General features: G+C 42.7%; 1 protein-coding gene across 1 annotated transcript in view; it reads right to left on the minus strand.

The window, feature by feature from the left end:
- The window catches only part of LOC126284794 (zinc finger FYVE domain-containing protein 21-like), a 49,787-nt gene that overhangs the window by 24,836 nt on the left and 11,777 nt on the right, over positions 1–13,174 (minus strand). The gene's annotated exons all lie outside the window — the stretch shown is intronic.

A 13,174-nucleotide genomic window follows, 5' to 3' on the forward strand; every position in this document is an offset into this window, starting at 1 on the left:
AAATCAAATAGGGATAATGCAGGAGTAGGTTTAATAATGAATAGGAAAATAGGAAAGCGGGTAAGCTACTACAAACAACATAGTGAATGCATTATTGTGGCCAAGATAGATACGAAGCTCACACCTACTACAGTAGTACAAGTTTATATGCCAACTAGCTTTGCAGATGACGAAGAAATTGAAGACATTTATGATTAAATAAAAGAAATTATTCAGATAGTGAAGGGTGACGAAAATTTAATAGTCATGGGTGACTGGAATTCGGTAGTAGGAAAAGGGAGAGAAGGAAAAGTAGTAGGTGAATACAGACTGGGGCAAAGAAATGAAAGAGGAAGCCGCCTGGTAGAATTTTGCACAGAGCACAACTTAATCATAGCTAACACTTGGTTCAAGAATCATAAAAGAAGGCTGTATACATGGAAGAGGCCTGGAGATACTGACAGGTTTCAGATAGATTATATAATGGTAAGACAGAGATTTAGGAACCAGGTTTTAAATTGTAAGACATTTCCAGGGGCAGATGTGGACTCTGACCACAATCTGTTGGTTATGACCTGTAGATTAAAACTGAAGAAACTGCAAAAAGGTGGGAATTTAAGGAGATGGGACCTGGATAAACTAAAAGAACCAGAGGTTGTACGGAGTTTCAAGGAGAGCATAAGGGAGTAACTGACAGGAATGGGGGAAAGAAATACAATAGAAGAAGAATGGGTAGCTTTGAGGGATGAAGCAGTAAAGGCAGCAGAGGATCAAGTAGGTAAAAAGACGAGGGCTAGTAGAAATCCTTGGGTAACAGAAGAAATATTGAATTTAATTGATGAAAGGAGAAAATATAAAAATGCAGTAAATGAAGCAGGCAAAAATGAATACAAACGTCTCAAAAATGACATCGACAGGAGGTGCAAAATGGCTAAGCAGGGATGGCTAGAGGACAAATGTAAGGATGTAGAGGCTTATCTCACTAGGGGTAAGATAGATACTGCCTACAGGAAAATTAAAGAGACCTTTGGAGAAAAGAGGATCACTTGTATGAATATTAAGAGCTCAGATGGAAACCCAGTTCTAACCAAGAATGGAAAGCAGAAAGGTGGAAGGAGTATATAGAGGGTCTATACAAGGGCGATGTAGTTGAGGACAATATTATGGAAATGGAAGAGGATGTAGATGAAGATGAAATGGGAGATACAATACTGCGTGAAGAGTTTGACAGAGCACTGAAAGACCTGAGTCTTAACAAGGCCCCTGGAGTAGCCAACATTCCATTGGAACTACTGACGGCCTTGGGAGAGCCAGTCCTGACAAAACTGTACCATCTGGTGAGCAAGATGTATGAGACAGGCGAAATACCCTCAGACTTCAAGAAGAATATAATAATTCCAATCCCAAAGAAAGCAGGTGTTGACAGATGTGAAAATTACCGAACTATCAGTTTAATAAGTAACAGCTGCAAAATACTAACGCGAGTTCTTTACAGACGAATGGTGAAACTAGTAGAAGCCGACCTCTGGGAAGATCAGTTTGGATTCCGTAGAAATGTGGGAACACGTGAGGCAATACTGACCCTACAACTTATCTTAGAAGCTAGATTAAGGAAGGGCAAACCTACGTTTCTAGCATTTGTAGACTTAGAGAAAGCTTTTGACAATGTTGACTGGAATACTCTCTTTCAAATTCTGAAGGTGGCAGGGGTAAAATACAGGGAGCGAAAGGCTATTTACAATTTGTACAGAAACCAGATGGCAGTTATAAGAGTCGAGGGGCATGAAAGGGAATCAGTGGTTGGGAAGGGAGTGAGACAGGGTCGTAGCCTGTCCCCGATGTTATTCAATTTGCATATTGAGCAAGCTGTAAAGGAAACAAAAGAAAAATTCGGAGTAGGTATTAAAATCCATGGAGAAGAAATAAAAACTTTGATGTTCGCCAATGACATTGTAATTCTGTCAGAGACAGCAAAGGACTTGGAAGAGCAGTTGAACGGAATGGATAGTGTCTTGAAAGGAGAATATAAGATTACCATCAACAAAAGCAAAACGAGGATAATGGAATGTAGTCGAATTAAGTCGGGTGATGCTGAGGGAATTAGATTAGGAAGTGAGACACTTAAAGTAGTAAAGGAGTTTTGCTATTTGGGGAGCAAAATAACTGATGATGGTCGAAGTAGAGAGAATATAAAATGTAGACTGGCAACGGCAAGAAAAGCCTTTCTGAAGAAGAGAAGTTTGTTAACATCGAGTATAGATTTAAGTGTCAGGAAGTCATTTCATAAAGTATTTGTATGGAGTGTAGCCATGTATGGAAGTGAATCATGGACGATAAATAGTTTGGACAAGAAGAGAATAGAAGCTTTCGAAATGTGGTGCTACAGAAGAATGCTGAAGATTAGATGGGTAGATCACATAACTAATGAGGAGGTATTGAATAGGATTGGGGAGAAGAGAAGTTTGTGGCACAACTTGACTACAAGAAGGGATCGGTTGGTAGGACATGTTCTGAGTCATCAAGGGATCACCAATTTAGTATTGGAGGGCAGCGTGGAGGGTAAAAATCGTAGAGGGAGACCAAGAGATGACTACACTAAGCAGATTCAGAAGGATGTAGTTTGCAGTAGGTACTGGGAGATGAAGCTTGCACAGGATAGAGTAGCATGGAGAGCTGCATCAAACCAGTTTCAGGACTGAAGACCACCACCACCACAACAACAACAACAACAACAACAACAACAACACTTCCATTATCAAGCTCAACAGTAGAACTGCCTCTCCAGTGCCTTTATGTTTCCTAAAGCCAAAATGACTGCTATCGAACAGATCCCCAACCTTCTTTTCCATTCTTCTGTATGCTGTTTTTAATAGCAACATGGCTGGATGAGCTGTTAAGCTGATTGTGCAGTAGTTCTTACACTTTTCTGCCCTTGCTATCTTCAGGACTGTGTGGATGATATTTCTACAAAATTCTGGTGATTTATGTCTCCAGTCCCACACATTTTCACACTAACTTGAATAGTCGTTTGGTTGCAATTTCCACCAATAATTTTATAAATTCCAAAGGAATGTAATCTATTTCTTCTTCCTTATTCAACTGTCATTCTTCCAAAGCTCTGTTAAACTATGACTGTAATACTAGATCACATGTCTGTCCTATTGATTCCCATTTCTTCTTCACTCATGTCATTCAAAGAGGCCTTCAATGAACTCTTTCCATCTACCTGCTCTTTCCTCTATATGTAACAGTGAAATTCCTCTTGCACTTTTAATTTTGAAGCCTTCATTCCCTATTATTTCATTCCTAAGTAAAATTACTGTATTTCAGTCTCTTCAAGAGCACTGTTGTACTTACTTTATTTATTTGTTGACCAAGTCACGCATTTCTTCTGTTACCCAAGTGTTCTTTGGAGTTACCTTCCTTGCACCTTGGTTTGTCTGCCCAACTTACATCATCATCCTTATTTGACGTGTCCTCTTCAACTGAACTGGTTACTGAGGTATTCATTGCTGCAGTACTTGCAGCCTCTGAGAACTTCAAACATGCATCATCCCTCAGAACTTCATTTCTCTCACACTGATTCTTACACACAGTTCTCATAGACTTCAGTCTGCCTTCATTATTACCAAATTATGATTTGAATGGTGTCTGGGCATGTGTACGCTTTACAGTTCAATGTCAGACTTCAGAATTTCTCACTGTGATGTAATCCAATTATCTTCTCGTGTATCCAGGCTTTTTTCAAGTATACCTCCTCATGTGATTTTTGAACAGTATATACACTATCAGTGGCAAAAGATTAAAGGAGAACTCAATTAGTCTTTATATTCCCTCATTTCTGCTACCAAGCCCACATTCTCCCATAATTCTGTGTTCTGTTTCTTTGCTTAATTCTTGTTCTTGTTGTTGTCGTTGTCTTCTGTCCAAAGACTGATCTGATGCAGCTCTCTGTGCTACTCTGTCCTGTGCAATGCTCATCATCTCTGAATAACAACTGCAATTTACATCCATCTGAATCTGCTTACTGTATTCATCTCTTGGTCGCACTCTACAATTTTTACCTCCCCATCCCCCTCCCTCACACTTCCCTACAGTACTAAACTCATGATCCCTTAATGTCTAAGAATGTGACCTATCAATCAACCCCTTCTTTCATTCGGGTTGTGCCATACTTTTCTTTTCTTCCCAATTCTATTTCATACTGCCTCACTTGTTATGAGATCAATCTGTCTAATATTCTGTAGCATCACACTTCAAAAGCTTCTGTTCTTTTTTGTCTAAGCTGTTTATTGATCATGCTTCACTTCCATACATTGCTATCCTTCAAATAAATACTTTCAGAAAGGACTTCCTAGCACTTAATCAATATTTTACGTTAAATTTCTCTTCTTCAGAAATGCTTTTCTTGCCATTGCCCATCTACATTTTATATCCCCTCTATTTCATCTATCGTCAGTTATTTTACAGCCCAAATAGCAAAATCTGCTAGTTTAAGTGACTTATTTCTTAATCTAATTCCCCCAGCATAAGCTGATTTAATTCGACTATGTTCCATCATACTCGTTATGCTTTTGCTGATATTCATCTTATATTCTCCTTTCAAGACACAGTCTACCCTGCTCAGCTGCTCTACCCAGGCAGTTGCTGTCTCTAACAGAATTACAATGTCATCGGCCAACTTCAAAGTTTTTATTTCTTCTCCATGGATTTTAACTCCTGCTCCAAATTTTTCTTTTGTTTCCTTTATTGCTTACTCAATACACAGACTGAATATCGGGGATAGGCTGCAACCCCGTATCACTACATTTTCAACCACTGCTTCCTTTCATTGCCCCTCAACTCTTAACTGCTGTCTGGTTTCAGTACAAGCTGTAAATAGCCTTTTGCTTCCTGTATTTTACCCCTGCTTTCTTCAAATGGTTGATTAGTTGGTTTAAAAGAGGGGAAAAGGACCAAACTATGAGGTCATCGGCCCCTCGTTCCTAATAAAACAATGCCACAAGTGTGAGAATAAAACAGACAAGACATATAACACAAAAACGAATAAAAGGCAATGAAAACAAAAAAATAGGACAAGAAAACAACAGAGATGCAAGAAACAGAAGAGAGTAAAACAAGGGAGCAGATTACAGTGGCTGGCCGACCACAAAAACAAAAAGCCAACCACCCAGCAACCCATTAAAACCTACACCCTAAAAGCACTAGGGTGCAGTACACAGAGGAACAAAGGACATGCATCAAAACTCAGATCGAATGATAAAACCCATCCTCATGGATGAAACTTAAAACCAAATCAGCCGATGAGGCGTTGTCTGCTAAAATCAATGATAACGAGTCCGGCAACCGAAGATGAAGCCACAGGGCAGCCATAGGACAGAGCAGAAGAATATGGGCCACTGTCAACCGGGCGCCGCACCAACACTGAGGTGGGTCTTCACGGCGCAGGAGGTAGCCGTGGGTTGCCCAGGTATGGCCAATGTGGAGCCGGCAGAGAACCACGGAGTCCCTGTGAGGGGCCCTCATCGAGGATTTCCACACATTCGTGGTCCCCTTACTGGCTTGCAGTTTGTTGTGTGTACTGAGATTTTGCCATTCCATCTTCGAAAGCTGAAAAACCTTGCGGCGTAATAACAAACGCAGGTCAGTTGTGGGGATGCTCATCTCCAGAAGTGGTTTCTGTGTAGCCTGTTTGGCCAGCCTGTCAGCAAGTTCATGACTCGACTGTTCCAGGGCATAGGTGGACTCCTGGATGGACGCTATACCAAAGATGATGAGGGTAGCACTTCTCGATAGTTTTCAGGCCGCTCAAGGAGTCGTGTACAGGGTGGCAGCCAGTCAAGGAATATTTTAGGGAAATGGTTTAAAACATGTATTTCCAAGGTTCTGTCCAGTTAAAGCTGCTGAGAAGAGATGCCTTGAGCCCTCTGCTGAAACTGCTAGCGAATTCACGCCATTGGTTTTAGCCAGTAGCGTGCACGGGATGCCGATCACATGTGTCGATGCTCAGTGGTCTGCGGTGCAGAACACAGTTGCTTCTCTCTCTTGTAATTCAGACCTTGAGCAGAACAGACATTGTTTTGAAAGGCCTCTGGCTCTGCTTTCATGACCGGCCCCCAACTTAAGTTAACATGAACCGCTTTCCCTTCCATTACCCATTTCATTTAATTGTTCAATCTTCTAGACTGGCCTAAACCTGCTAACTTCTGACCCTAGGCATGCCTATTGTACTCCATACATCGAAATACATCCTCTTTACTGTACTTAATTCACTTTTTTGTCATTTAACAGTAGCCCTGGATGCCCACTATCAAATCCTGACTGCTCGACCTCCTGCACACTACCACTATGAGGCATATTTAACAACCTCCTTTCCCCCTTCCCTGCTATTTTAAACATTTACATTGGTGTCAGAAGTTTCTCTCCCCAACCCAAAATTACGTACTTGTTTACAGTCAGTACATAAAAGAAAAGACACCCCAGGGCATGAATAGAGATACTGAAATGCATGAGAAATTGCCACCAGCTCTGCAGCCATTGGGCAAGGAATGCTGTTCAATATGGCTGCCATGAACATAGGCAAAGCCAACGCGACCATCAGCCATTGAGCCATTGGTGTAAACCACTTAAGAGCCACGAGACACGTCAAGAATTGAGAGGAAGCAACAGCAGAGAGCTGCAGGGTTAATGGAGTCCTTAGGGCCATGTGAAAAGTCCAGATGAAACTGCGGCCGAGGCATACACCATGGAGGCATATGTGAATGGATCTCAAGTAGAGGTAGTAAAGGGAAAGACTCCAGTTCGGAGAGAAGGGGCTGCACTCAAACTGCAATCGTCAGCCCCAACCTGGGCCACTGATGCGGGAGAGGGACTGCCGCGAGCAGGAAAAGGAGATGGTAATTCGGATGCTCAGGAGAACTATGAATGTGAGCTGCATAACTGGCGAGCACTTGCGCACATCTGATCGGCAATGGAGGGACTCCAGCCTCCACCAGTGCGCTGATCACCGGGCTCATCCTAAAAGGTCGTCACTAGTCCAACCCCGCAGTGGTGCACAGGGTCGAGTAAAGGCAACGCTGAGCGTACTGCCAAACCATAAACCACACTCCCATAGTAAATTTGGGATTGGACAAGGGCTCTGTGGAGCTGCAGCAGCGTAGAGCAATCTGCACCCCAATTGGTGTTGCTCACGCAACGGATGGCATTGAGGTGCTGCCAGCACTTCTGCTTAAGCTGATGAAGATGAGGAAACCAAGTCAATTGAGTGTCGAAAACCAGTCCTCAGAATTGATATGCCTCCACTACAATGAGTGGATCATCACGGACGTAAAGTTCTGTGTCCAGATGAACAGTACGATGTCAACAGAACTGCATGACACATGACTTTGCAGCTGAAAACTGGAAGCCGTGGGCTAGAGCCCATAACTGTGCCTTGTGGATGGCTCCCTGTAGGCGACGCTCAGTAACACCAGTACTGGTGGAGCAGTACAAAATGCAGAAGTCTTCTGCATACAGAGAAGGTGAGACAGAGGTCCCGACAACTGCTGCTAGACCATTAATGTTCACTAAAAGTAGAGACACACTCAATACAGAGCCCTGCGGGACTCCATTCTCCTGGATATGGATGGAGTGATGGTACGCACCAACTTGGACACAGAAAGTATGGAGCAACAGGAAGTTTTGGTTAAAAATCAGGAGCAGGCCCCGGAGACCCCACCCATACAACGTGGCAAGGATATGATGTCACCAGGTCATGTTGTATGCCTTATGTAAGTCAAAAACGATAGCAACCATGTGTTGCAGTCTGGAAAAGGTTGTTCGGATGGCAGTCTTAAGGGACTCAAGATTATCAGTGGTAGAGTGACCCTGGCGGAAGCTGCCCTGACAGGGAGCCAGAAGGCCACGTGACTTCAGGACCCAACACAACTGCCGACATACCATATGTTCCAGGAGCTTAGGAAGAACGTTGCTGATGGGCCGAGGGCAATGTGCATGGGCACTGAAGAGATCCCACTCTGTAAATGGGGCGTTATAGGATTCACTGTGGCGTGTAGTGAATGAGAGTATGTTCCCTTCCAACCGCCATTTGAGAGTGCCTCCGACACAGAGGCTTGAGCAAAGTGCTCGTCAATCAGGTTTATTGGTACATAACACGCCATTTATGGTAACACCTGGAATGCCTGTTGGGATCTGGTACCTGAAAAGACATTTGAGCTTTGCCAAGACTTGAGAAGGTGATGTATGGCACCTAATGGTCAAGACATATATCTCCCAACACTCCTGCTCCCGCTGTTTGATAAGCTGGCGAACATGGGCATGGAGCCGTTTAAAGGCTATGAGGTGCTACAGGGAAGGTTGCTGTTTATGCCACTGTGGAGCTCGCTGATGCTCCTTAATTGCTTCAGCGACTTCCAGCAACCACCAAGGAACTGCCTTACGCCTCGGGCACCCTAAAGAGCGAATGATCACAGTATCTGCTGCATCACATCGATATTACCATGTGGAGAAGATTCAACAGTGACAGCAAAGGTGAAAGGTTCCCAGTCTGCCTTGTTTAAAGCCCAGCTGGGCAGGCGTCTATGGGCCTGACGCTGGGGCAGTGACAGAAGGATGGGGATGTGGTCACTACCACACAGGTCATAATGTGCTCTCCAGTGGATAGATTGGAGAAGTCCTGGGCTGCAAATTGATAAATCAATGGCTGAGTAACTACCATGAGCCACGCTGAAATGTGTGGCTGCCCCAGCTCTTAAGAGGCAGAGGTGAAACTGAGAAAGTAACGTTTTGACATCTCTGCTCGGCCAGTAAACACTGTGCCACCCCACAAGGTGTTATGGGCGTTAAAATCTCCCAGAAGTAGGAAAAGTTTAGGGAGTTGATCAATCAGTGCAGCTAATGCATTCAGGGGTACTGCACCATCTGGAAGAAGATATACACTGCAGACAATTATTACCTGTGTCGTCCTTATTGTGACAGCCACAGCTTCAAGAGGGGTTTGAAGGAGCACAGGTTCACTACAGACTGAGTTTAGGACATTAACGCAAACTCCACCTGACACTCGATTATGTTCCTCCCAAGGTAGGTGGTGCAGGAGCAACAGGGAGGGAAGTGCGCCCCGCCATCAAGGAGCCGGGTGTAGTCTTCCGGCTCTGAGAGGTGACTGGGGTTGGCAGAGCTGATAGTGCCCAAATCTGTTGTAGCGGAGGTGTAAGACAATGTCACATGCACAGGATGGAGGCGTTCAAATTTTCTCTTAGCCTGAGTGTAGGACAGTCAGTCCAGGGTAATTTTCCTTTCTTTCTAGAGAATCCTGCAGCCTGGCAAGCAAGGCGAATGGTGCTCTCTGCAGCTGACACGGATGGGAGATGGGGCACATGGAATATTGGCATGTGATGGGTGTCCGCAAAATAGACATGTGATGGAAGTACAGCGGGAAGACATATGGCTGAACTTCCAGCACATAAAGCACTGCATAGGGGGAGGGATATAGGGCTTTACATCACAGTGGTAGATCACCACCTTGACCTTCTAAGGCAATGTATCACCCTCAAAAGCCAAGATGAAGGCACTGATGGCAACCTGATTATCTCTCAGACCCCGGTGGACACGTCGAACGAAATGTACACCTCACCACTCTAAATTGGCGTGCAGCTCATTGTCAGACGCCAAAAGAAGGTCCCTGTGAAATATGATTCCCTGGACCATATTTAAGCTCTTATGGGGCATGATGGTTACAGGAACATACCCCAGCTTGTCACAAGCGAATAACGCCCGTGACTGGGCAGACGATGCTGTTTTGATCAAGACTGACCCAGATCTCATTTTGGACAAGCCCTCCACCTCCCCAAACTTGTCCTCTAAATGCTCAACAAAAAACTGAGGCTTCATCATAGTGAAAGATTCCCCATCAGCTCTCAAACATACAAGGTACCGGGGCGAATAAGATCTGCTGCCATCCTTAGCTTGAGGTTCCTCCCATGGTGGGGCCAGGGAGGGTAACTACTTGGGGTCATACTTCTGTGCACTGAATTGAGCTTGTGAATGCTCAGAGTCTGCTGGTGTTCGACCACCAGCAAGAGATGATGGACTATGCTTCATCACGTGTCATCTGCCCTGATGCCTCTGAGCAGTGGCCCTCCCCACGGGCAGCACCTAGCTTCTGCAAGGGCCACCTGGCAGGATGGCCATTGCTGGGGGTCCCGATGCCCCATGGGGATGGGCATCTACCCCTTGGCATACGTGGGGAGTTAACGGTGCAGGCATCAGCAGAGTGATCCCTGTGTGGTCAGGAGGCTACAACCAACAGGGTACATGGCAGCCCCACCAAAATGGGCTACCTAGTTTGCAGATGACATGCTGTCAAAAAATGCGCACTAAAATCAATGTTTAATAATACAGTTCAATCAACAGTGTAATTTTAAGGTGAATGTCTAAACAAAACGAAGCAAATTGCAAATATTGTATTTCTTAGGCCTACAATAGTTAAATTATTACAAATTTGATACAAAATATAAAAGTTAACCCACCGAAGATGACACACTGGTGTCAAAACTTGTCTGGGGAAATATAAAAATAAACTAGTAGTGTTTGCATAAGGCTGATTTCTGAAATAACCCAGTTTTTAAACTGCAAACATGGAAGAACGAGAAGAGGAGCTTCAAAACTTAGTAAAATAAATAAATATCACATCTACAAAATTATTGATACAGCTATATTATTTGAAGATAAAGGGCAATTTTCCAACTTCCAACTATATTACTTCCAAACACAACTTCATCTGTTTCTGTATGTTAGTTAATATGTAATAAAACTGATTTGCCTGATTCCTTGAATTGTGAATATTCTGGTAAATATCTTCTGTGGGGGTATTAAAAACTGTAGCCACTTCTGTCAACAAACTCTGCTTCTTAGCCTACTCACTGTTGTCCAGTAACTGTACATCCCATAATGCTGGCCTTCCCTCCTACACACTAATTAAATGCGCAACTTCACCCTGAGTACACATCATGGCAGCTTTCTTAATTACTACTTTTACGCCAGATCACCAATATTCACTCATGGTGTGTATCCATCATTACAGCAATGCCTGTACACATTTACACAAGGATTTGCTGCAGTATTAAATTGGCACAGTGGGTAGCGTGCTAGTCTGCCATTCATAGTATCATATCAACACGATATTGAGTCTATCCAGCAAAAATGTTTTATTTTTTTATTTTTGTTTATTAATTCTCTATTATATGTCTATGATGCTTTTGTATGTTATTTCCAACATAGCATTAAGTCTAGTAGTTTCAAAATCAGCCAACTGCTCAAGCAGTTCAAATCATGCAGTTTTGTGGGTACTTCTATTTTATGTGTGCACGAGTATGGCACATTATATTATCAAGATGTGGTACTGTACAAACTGTGGAATATGGCCCAAGTCTGGGATGCAGTATAGCTGCGCAGCAATCTCAAAGTACTCTCAGCTCTCCTAACGTGCCCAAGTAGCTTTTATTGTCTGAGAGCTATGGCAAGTAGTTCCCGAGAGATGGAGGTTGCAGTCTACACGAGAGGTCTAAACTCGTGAAGCATGACTATATGAGATGTTTCCCCACACTCAGACACTGTCGGTGAACAGATTCTCAGTGGTGTTTACACAACATGTATTACTCGCAAGGTCTCTCAAAATGAAAAAACTCTAATGTGTATACCTAAGTTAAATATATTTTTGATATTCTCTACGAAGACAATGGCCTTAGTAAGGAGAAAGGATGCTCCATCAGCCCAAGTGCAGAGCAGGAACTTCTGTTCACTTCATTCCACTTTCCTTCTATGACTTTGCCACGGAGGGAAAATCTTGGGGTCTAATGATTTGCAATGAAGAAATCCATTCTCTTGAAGAGACATTTTCATCATTAGAATAATAAACATTCTATTAATCCTATTAGATATGCCTTAACCTTTGACGAGTTTAGATCACAAGATACCAAACTGAAGGAAAGGAAACTAGTCCCGACACGACAACAAAACTTTTAAGGACGTATCACTTATGTTTGAACAGGATGGTTGAAATATTGGTCAGACAGTTGAGAGAGAGTGTGGTCAGACAGTTTAGAGAGAGTGATAAATTCAGACTTTTTATTCTAACCAATATTCTTCCGTCTGAAAAGTTTGTGGTTGCAGGAACTGGTTTGTTTCGTATCAACAGTAACTGCAATCTTTTTTTTTTTTAAGACCTGTGTAGACCAAAAGTTCTCACCACAATGCAAGGCTAGGAAATGTGTATAAATCATGTTTATTATGGAAACTACTGTATTTACTCGAATCAGCTGAAATATATGACTCAAAATCAAGGATAAACAATGTTCCCGAATCTAAGCCGCACCTGAAATTTGAGACTCTAAATTCAAGGGGAGAGAAAAATTTTAGACTGCACCTCCAAATCTAAACAAGGTTGGTCCATTGTAACATGAGACAGAATTTAGGTCGAATGGACGAATATACAGCTACAGTAATTTGGTTCAAGTCTTAAGCTTGATGGTTAAGCTTTACCAAGTAGCCATTGCTGTGTGTCAGGCATTCAGTCCATATTTATATGGGTACCTTTCCTTTTTCACGTGCTTCATCTGGTTTGAATCGATTGCTTATTTTGATTTGATTTGATAAGTGCCGTTCTCTTTGTTAGAGGTGTTTACGTCACTCTAAACTGGAAATGCATTATTGTGCTGTGTCATGCATTGTTTGTCGTTTTCTGATAATGAGTGTTTACAACCTGTCGCCACTCACGGCATGGCTTGCTTTTGTGCCCGCTACCGCTGCTTACAATAAAGAAAGAGAGGAATTGTCTCATAAGAGAAACAATGCAAGACGCTGCTATTTGTTGTTACTTACACTGCTGCTTTCTTTGATAATGATCAACAAGAATCAAATAATAGACTGTGTATGATAGAAGATGTTCTGAACGAGAGTTTAGCAAAAAAATTTCTCTGTTTGAAAATCTTTGCAGACACCTCTTGAGTACATTACATTCTGCACGTAAGTTAGTCATCTTAGATTTAAAAATCTAGTCAGTTGCCGTGTATCAGTTCTGGCTGTATCACTATTCAGTATAAGAATAATATGAATATAAACATGACATATGTATATTCTTCCACGTTTGCTGTTGTCTCACCCTAGTTTCATAGTTTATTAGGTAGACAGGATTTAAATG

The sequence above is a fragment of the Schistocerca gregaria genome, chromosome 8 (assembly GCF_023897955.1).
Source record: "Schistocerca gregaria isolate iqSchGreg1 chromosome 8, iqSchGreg1.2, whole genome shotgun sequence".
Classification (NCBI taxonomy): Eukaryota; Metazoa; Arthropoda; class Insecta; order Orthoptera; family Acrididae; genus Schistocerca; species Schistocerca gregaria.